General features: G+C 39.0%; 1 pseudogene; it reads left to right on the forward strand.

Moving 5' to 3' along the window:
* Positions 1 to 3,397: 3,397 nt before the first annotated feature.
* Positions 3,398 to 6,501, forward strand: LOC114626311 (annotated as a pseudogene).
* The last annotated feature ends 2,394 nt before the right edge of the window (positions 6,502 to 8,895 follow it).

Genomic DNA, 8,895 nt, shown 5'->3' on the forward strand with positions numbered 1-8,895 from the left:
ATGCTGTAGGTCACTGAAACAAAAAGAGAATCAAATAATTTTCCAGAAGGGAGTAGACTCATGAGTTCCCTAAGCCAAATGCCTCTACCCGGGAGCTGCTATTAGTGAGGGGCATGTATCCACCCAGATCTTCTAATATTCTCTCAGTCTTATCTTCTTTCCCCACCATTTTTCTAGGTATTACTATCTCTTTGGCTTACAAACAAATTCCTTAGTCTTCATATGGCTTATATAAACCACCTGACTCCCGACAGGCTATGGCTGCTGAGGTGGTTGTCTTCAGAATTCCACTTTAGCCGTGCCATCTCCTCATACTGAACCTGTGCTTGATCTGCTTACTCTCCCTACAAACACTAAAAGATGTGTCTCAGTTCCCCAGGTAAATTCTCCAATCTTCTTGGTTCTGTTCCTTCCCCGAGAATGACTCCTTCCTGACTACCACCCGAGATCCTCTGATTTCTGTGGCCATGGCTACTTGAAAATCTTGTTTTCCCTGTAGCTACACCATTCTTCTCTGGTCCCCCTCAAGCCTGGAAGTGTTAACTTCCCCCAAATGCCTGTCTATTGGTACACGCAACTCTACCACATCACTTTAGTTAGTACACTGGTTCATTATCTTTTTCCTTTCCAGAGGAGGCTGACTGACAAATACCGACTTGCCTCCTGTCAATCAAATCCTGTGTGGAAATCTCTAACCCAAGCCACAAACACTCTCATCAGTTCATACTGAAGAAACAAGGAGGACGCAGGAAGATAACATGAAGATACAGGTTTGAAATATGGCCGGCCATGTACCTACTGAACCTAAATGAGCTTCAAATTCCTCTTCAAGAAAACAGAACAATTATCTACTTGATAAGACTTTACTGATATGGAAATAAAAATAATTAGAATTTATCCAGGAGTCATTATTTCTACTTGCAAGATAAAAACCATAAATATTACCTACAGTTCATCTGTCCCTCTAGAAGAGCTCATAGTAGCTCCAGGTATCTTGCCCATCCAGTTCTCATGGAGGAATAGAAACAGATACTATGCCCTCTGCAGAAGTCTTGTGTGGATCTAGAGTAGCAGTTCTCAAGCTGTGAGTCATGACCTCAACTTTGGAGGTTGCACATCAGATAGCCTTGTATATTAGATATTTATATTAGGTTGGGGTCACCACAACATGAGGAACTGTGTTAAAGGGTTGCAGCATTAGGAAGAATCACTGCCATAGAGCCAACAGAAGGGTGTAGGGTTGAAGAAGTACGACCTGACAATAATTAAGATTACTTCAATATGAAACTATAATGGATGAACCATTACTAATCGTAATAGGGTTTCCCATGAGTTTATTGTTAAAAATGATTTTAAAAATACTTTTAATTCTAAATATGGTAGACATGTGCAAATATACACAAATATATAATTTTAAGCACTGATCTTAAAATGTTTCCTTTTCCTTTCATATTTTAAAACTGTTCCTGTTGCTGAAATTCTCAGGGTCTGTTGGATCTTTCAAGGCTTTTAGAGGAAACAGATAGCTCTGCTTGGTTGCAGCACCCTCTGCTGCATAATCAGAGAAGCCTATAGCTTGATTATTTAAAAGACCTAAATTCATGATATGTGAGGCCAGACCCTGATATGAGCCAGATTCTGGGAAATCCCACATATGGGTGAATGACAGTTGCACACAAGTCAGGAACAGCTATTCCATGTGTCCAAGGCAGACAGCATTGGACACATGCTAGATCTGATGTCAAACAATTTATATGCCAGCTGTACTCCATCTTGAATATCTATTTGCCTCTGGCTCAATGTGTTCATGTCTTGGAATCTAGAACAGCTGTTAACACTCCTGAGGTTAACCTGAGTTTTACAGAAAGTAAGAATAAGGTCATTAAGAGCTTCAATGCAACCCAAACAAAGAAATGTTAATGTATTTGCATAGTGTCAATTGCAATGGAAAATATCAGTTCACTTCTTTCTAGTTGGAAAAATTCCATGTACTCTAAAGTTAAATGCACTCTAAAGGACAAAGGAAGAGTGTGGAATAACTTTAAATGAAAACCAAAAAGAACACTACTAAATGTCAGGTAACAGACACATGTATCACAGATGACGTTATTCTTTATTTAACTCTTATTTTAACACTTGAATTTCCATTTCTCCATAAGGAAATTCAAAACAACATACACCAAAACACAGGTCATTAAAACAAGCAGCACTTAAATTAATGGAAGCAGCTTTCAAACACAAACACAATCAATCACTTCAAAATAGCTGGCATAGCATAGACTATCTTTATTGTTCCTACCTTTAAAACATATATGTATGAATATTTAATAATAGTTATAAAATTGCATTTTATAAATGTCAATCACATGAATTAAAAAATCAAAGTAGTACTGTAAGAAAAGGAAAATGTAAAACAGTAACAACAGATTAATGATTACAAGTCACGGAATGTGAACAGATTAAACACTTATTAGATGACCAAGTTCCAATAGTTAAAAATGAAAAAGTCATCTTTAAAACTTTTATGATCATTTAAAATGGACATACTATATAAAAAAATAAATCTTAAAAAAACTGTAAGAATAAAATGATTTTTTAAACAAGGTAAGTAATATTATACTCATCAGATAAAATGATATATGGAGTACTGATTTTGATACACACTATTTTATATTGGGGCCGGAGAGATGGTTCAGTACTTAAAAATCCTTGCTGTTGCTTCAGAGGGCCTGAGTTGGGTTCCCACCAGTCATTTCCAGTGGCTCACAACTACACATAACTTAAGCTCTTGAGGATCTGATATGTTCTTCTGGTCTCCTCCACACACACATCACATACAGATAGAGATTCATGAAAATAAAAAGTAATAAAATATTTTAAAACAATTTGATATGTTATCATAGAATAGTGATTTGACTACAATGAATTCTTAATATATTGAACAAAGGAGCAAGGCATGTAAAAACAAAGACATTTAAAAAAACACCTGCTAGCAGTGTATGGAAAATTAACAAAGTCACACTATCAACAACTCTTTTAATCTTGACAAGGTATTTATATAAAGGAGTTATACATTTATAAACATTTATATATGTAACTCAACATATATAATAATCAAACTACATATATCCTGGGGATCCCTAGACTCCAAATTTGAAAAATGAATTTACTATAAAGTCTGAAAAGTTGTTTATTGTTGATTAAACAAATGAAAATGCCCAAATTAAAAAAAATATATAACACAAACTTTATTTCATGCACAAAAATACTACAACATTGCAAAAAATTACCTTGTATACAAGGCACATAAGAACTTGGGTCCAGGGGCAGAGGACCGGAAATAGGCGATATCTGGGCGTGGTCGCTCCCTGCACGGCCTACATAATCACCACCTTCAGGCCATTCAGAGGAGGGAAGAGTGGGAAATATGAAGTCAACCAAGTCCCAAGTGAACCACAATCAGCAAGGGGAAAACCAGCGGGCTCTGAGTCCCCTGCAGTCTCCTCTCAGTCTTACTGCATCTCCTTCCCAGGCATACGAAACCTATATTGATAATGGACTTACATGCCTTAAATGCAAAATTAGGAACATCGAGAAGAAGCTCAAACTGGAAGATTATTAAGATCACCTAAAAAAATGGAGAGCAGCTTAACCCAGACCAGTTGGAAGCAGTGGAAAAGTATGAAGAAGTACTTCATAAATTAGAATTTGCCAAGGAGCTTCAGAAAACCTTTTCTGCACTGAGCCAAGATCTACTGAAAGCACAGAAAAAGGCCCAGAGAACGGAGCACATGCTAAAACTTGAGGCTGAGAAGAAAAAGCTTTGAACTATACTTCGAATTCAGTGTGTATTACAGAACTTGACACAAGAACATGTACAAAAAGACTTCAAAGGGAGCTTGAATGGCGTAATGTATTTACCTTAAAAAGAATGACTACCTCATTAAATTCTCAAAACTGACCTGCCCTGAAAGAAATGAAAGTCTGAGCGTTGAAGACCAGATGGAGCAGTCATCCATGTACTTTTGGGACCTTTTGGAAGGTAGTGAGAAAGCAGTGGTAGGAACAACATACAAACATGTGAAAGACCTGCTGTCTAAATTGCTGCACTCAGGTTATTTTGAAAGTGTCCCAGTTGTCAGGAATTCTAAGGAAAAAGTGGAAGAAATGCTAATGCAATCAGAAAAGAAAAAAGAGTTACTGAAGACTGAGTCTATCAAAGAATCAGAATATCTTATGGAACTAGTACAGCCAGAGATACAGCCACAGGAGTTTCTTAATAGACACTATATGACAGAAGTAAAATTTTCAAGAAAACAAGAAAATGAAGAACAATCCTGAGAAGCAGATTATACTAGGAAACCAAGTCTCCTCAAATGCTGGAATATACTTCCAGAACCAGATTGTCAGGAGAAGAAGAAAGAGTCTTTGGAATCCTGGGAGTCTTCTCTTAAGTCTCAGGAAGTATCAAATCCTGTGGTTTCCTTAGAACAGGGAAAGCTTGGGCCAACATTGCAGGAAGAGCAGAAGCAGCAGGTTTCTATGGCACATGTCAGTCAGTGGAAGCCAGAAAGCTGTAAGTCCAAAGTGGTCAGCCCTCAAGAAGAGTAGAATGTACAGGCGATGGCCAAAGTCATGGGTAGTTCAGTCACAGAAAGAACAAGATCCAAAGAAGCTACCTCCTGGATCCTGGGCAGTATCTGTCCAGAGTGAACAGTGGCAGCAGATCCTGGACCACTCCTGTGTACAGAGAACAGGATTCATTGCACTCTGGAACTCCAGTATCCTGGAAAAACAAGGCTGAGAACCAGAAACAACCCTTAACACCACAATCACAGATTTTTCTAAAGTCCTGGGGAGCAGCTTCAGCAGGCCTTTTACCAAATGATCAAGTCCTGCTCAGGAAGTTAAAAACCCAAAGATGTGCCTAAGCCCATGCCTCAGCCTATAGATTCTTCCTCTGCCTTTCCAAAGGATCTAGTATTGAGGAAGGAAAAACTGCAGGACCTCATGACCCAGATTCAAGGAACTTGTAACTTTATCAAAGAGCCTGTTCTAGATTTTGACAAACCCTCAAGTGCAATTCCATCTTCAAAGCCTCCTTCAGCTTCTACAGTCTCTACAGTCTCTGCAGAACAAAACTTATCCAACCAAAGTGATTTTCTTCAAGAGCCATCACAGACTTCTTCTCCAGTTACTTGTAGCTCAAATGCTTGCTTGGGTACTACTGAACAGGCTTCTCTGGGATCTGAAACAGAGTTTATGACTTCAAATACCCCTGAGATGGTGGTACCCCCCTGCAAGCCAGCATCTGCACTTGCTTCTCCAAATCCTCCCGTCAGAGGGCTTCCAGTTACCTCCTGCAAGTGGGAGCTCAGCAGTCATTAGCACAGCACCCTTTCAGGCCATGCAGATAGTGTTTAATGTTAATGCACCTTTGCCTCCACCAAACAAACAAGAAATGAATCTCCTTATTCATCTGGCTACAGTCAAAATTTTACTTCATCAAGTACACAGACAGTATCCCAATGCCAGCTCTCAGCTGTACACATAGACCAGACAGCCCAACCTCCAGAGATTGCTGTAGGATACCATCCTGATGGAACTGTTCAAGTAAGCAATGGCAGCCTTGCTTTTTACCCAGCACCCACAAGTATGTTTCCCAGACCTGCTCAGCCATTTATCAGTAGTCAGGGGGCTTTAAGAGGATGTTCACATGGAGGGAGGTTACTAATGAATCCCTATCGGTTTCCTGGTGGCTACAAAGGTTTTGATAGTTACAGAGGACTTCCTTCAGCTTCAAGTGGGAATTACAGCCCACTGCAGCTGCAAGCTAGGGAATATCCTGGAACACCTTACTCTCAAAGGGATAATTTGCAGCAGTGTTATAAAAGATCAGAGACATCTAGTGGTCTTCAGGCAAATTCAAGAGCAGGGTGGAGCAACTCCTCCCAGGTGAGCAGCCCAGAGAGAGACAGCGAGACTTTTAACAGTGGAGACTCTGGGCTAGGAGACTCCCGGAGCATGACCCCAGTGGATCTGCCAGTTACAAGCCCAGCAGCCACCATCCTGCCAGTACACATCTATCCCCTGCCTCAGCAAATGTGAGTTGCCTTCTCAGCTGCTAGAACATCTAATCTGGCTCCTGGAACTTTAGACCAACCTATTGTGTTTGATCTTCTCCTGAACAACTTGGGAGAGACCTTTGATCTTCAGCTTGGTAGATTCAATTGCCCAGTGAATGGCACTTACGTGTTCATTTTTCACATGTTAAAACTGGCTGTGAATGTACTGCTGTATGTCAACCTCATGAAAAATGAGGAGGTCTTGGTGTCAGCCTATGCCAATGATGGTGCTCCAGACCATAAGACAGCAAGCAACCATGCCATTCTCCAGCTCCTCCAGGAGGACCAGATATGGTTGTGCTTACACAGGGGAGCAATTTATGGAAGTAGCTGGAAATACTCTACATTTTCAGGCTATCTTCTTTATCAAGATTGAAATTCAGTTCAGAGTAAAAGAATGAAGTTCTCACTAGTGGAGCTAAGGAAAAGTAGTCCTTGCCCTAGTGATCAACTGGTTGGGGAAAATATTTTTGAAAGGAGGCCCTTACTTTTTTGTTTTCCTTTTAATGTGAATACTCTGAAGCAGAATGATAATTGGCACTAATCTGGCACTTTATAAATTGTGATGTAGCCTTGCTATTCACATGGTGAATGTGTATTGTTTGCACTTAACCCTGAACTGTGTTAATGATCAGCTTACTGAACTGAATGCCTCAACTTCAGACAAGTTACCATGCCTCGTTGTGCCTCAATAAAAAATTTAAACTGAAAAAAAAAAAAAAAAAGAACTTGGGTCCAATTTGCAAGATATATCAAGTATATGCAACTATATCAAAATTTGGGGAATCTCCAAAACTCCCAAATACTTCTTTCTGCCTCTAAGTATTATAAAGGAAGGACAGTCAATCTGCGCTGTACCAAAAAAAAAAAAAGATCACTCACATCTTTCTTCAAGCATCTGTACAAGATTTATAAAAACTCATCATGTTAGGTCACCAAGAAAGCACAAGAAAATCCCTACAGTTGAGAATCAACAGGGTAGATATTTTTTAAGAGCATGGTTATAAGAAATAGACACATGGAAGATGCCACAGGAAGACAAGAGGACTTGAGTGATAAAGCTACATAGCAAGGACACCAAGGATTGCCCCAATACTGAACACCAGAAAGAGGCCAGAAGAGGTTCCCTTCTAGCCTTAATAGGATAGCAAAACCTTGTTGGTACTTTTGGGACATCTAGCTTCCAGAATTCAAGATGCAATAAATTCCTATTGTAACCCAAACACAAAGCAAATAAACTCAAATAAAAACAAAACAATGAAAAACAATATGCATATGTCATGGTCTAAATTTAATTAATAAAAGGATAATCAAGCATACATATGCAAAATTAAGCTACTCAGAAATTAAAAAAAATACTTCATAATAGTTCGTGTGTCAAAAAAGAAACCTCAAGTGCTATAAAAATCTGTCATCAGTGAGAAAACAGAAGTTCCTACATATCTTCATCTCAGAGCATAGATCTCATGTCATGAAATGAAGCTGTCTCTGCAGAGAAAACCAAATTTCCTTAGCTGACTTGGATTGTACCACATTTCATAGAAACGTGCAGACAAAAAAATAAGTGCACATATTTGAAGGCATTCTATGGAGTAAATATAGCACATATAATCACAGAGTACATATAAGTTAAACAATTCCTAGACTTGGGCATATTTAAATGTTCTTTCAGGAACAGATCTGTGTATGAATAGATAAAAAACACTACGGAGAAGAACAGAAATGGGCAATGGTTATAACAGTGAGGGCGAAGCTCTTTATGCCAGTATTATAACATTCAAGCATCTCTCTTCCCTTCCTGTAAAAATGACAGATACATGAAGCAACCTGGCAATATGGGGTGAAGACATCTGTCAGAGTAGGCCCAGAATATCAGCACAGCTGAAGGGGGCAGCTTCGGCTGGATGCCTACAAAGCTCTCTGATATGACTTCTGAGGTTATCTACAAGGATGAAGAATGATAATGATTTTCCTCCACTGGCCAGGAGTTAGACACCTAAACTTTCTCCTCCTAGGTCAAATGTAACCTTCCTTTTAAAATTCAGGTTTAGCAAAGAACTCTGTGAAATCAGGCTAGTAAGAACCCTGGAACCCATTCGTGAGATCTAATCATCACCACATTAACAGCAAATTACTTATCTCCCATTAGTCTCCAAATGGTATCTAATTACTCTGTGATATTTTCAAAGAGTTTTAAAAGTCAGTGTAGACAAAATGTCCCTTAAGCATTTTGCATCCACTGAGTCCTAACTCTAATTCTTAGCTATAAATTTCATCTTGTCCATTCCAAACTAGAGTTAAGTCTACTCACCCTGTCTTCACTGCAGACCCTACTGACATGCTTTTATATAATGCTCTTGAAAAAAGTCTACAGTGCTTTCAATAGATGCTGTCTAACAAACTTTCCCAAAGGTCTTAAAGTGAAAGGAAGGAACCATTTCACCTGGAAGTCTTTCTGAGAACCACAATGAGACTGATGAGGTTCAAGTGTTTATGGGGCTGAAGGGGATTCAAGATCACATAGTGACATGTTCATCTGTTACAGATTTTAAAATTTATCTTGAAGACAATGTGAATACGGGATATCAAATGGAAGCAGATATTTAATTTAGAAGCTATGCCCAGAACCCTGAATGATATAATAGGGATTTCCATTTAAGTTGGGATCCACAAGGCATTCCAAGTTATCCTCTTAACTTTCTTCTCTCTCTCTCTCTCTCTCTCTCTCTCTCTCTCTCTCTCTCTCTCTCTCTCTCTCTTCCTTTCCCTC

Source organism: Grammomys surdaster, unplaced genomic scaffold, assembly GCF_004785775.1.
Source record: "Grammomys surdaster isolate TR1022 unplaced genomic scaffold, NIH_TR_1.0 233, whole genome shotgun sequence".
Lineage (NCBI taxonomy): Eukaryota > Metazoa > Chordata > Mammalia > Rodentia > Muridae > Grammomys > Grammomys surdaster.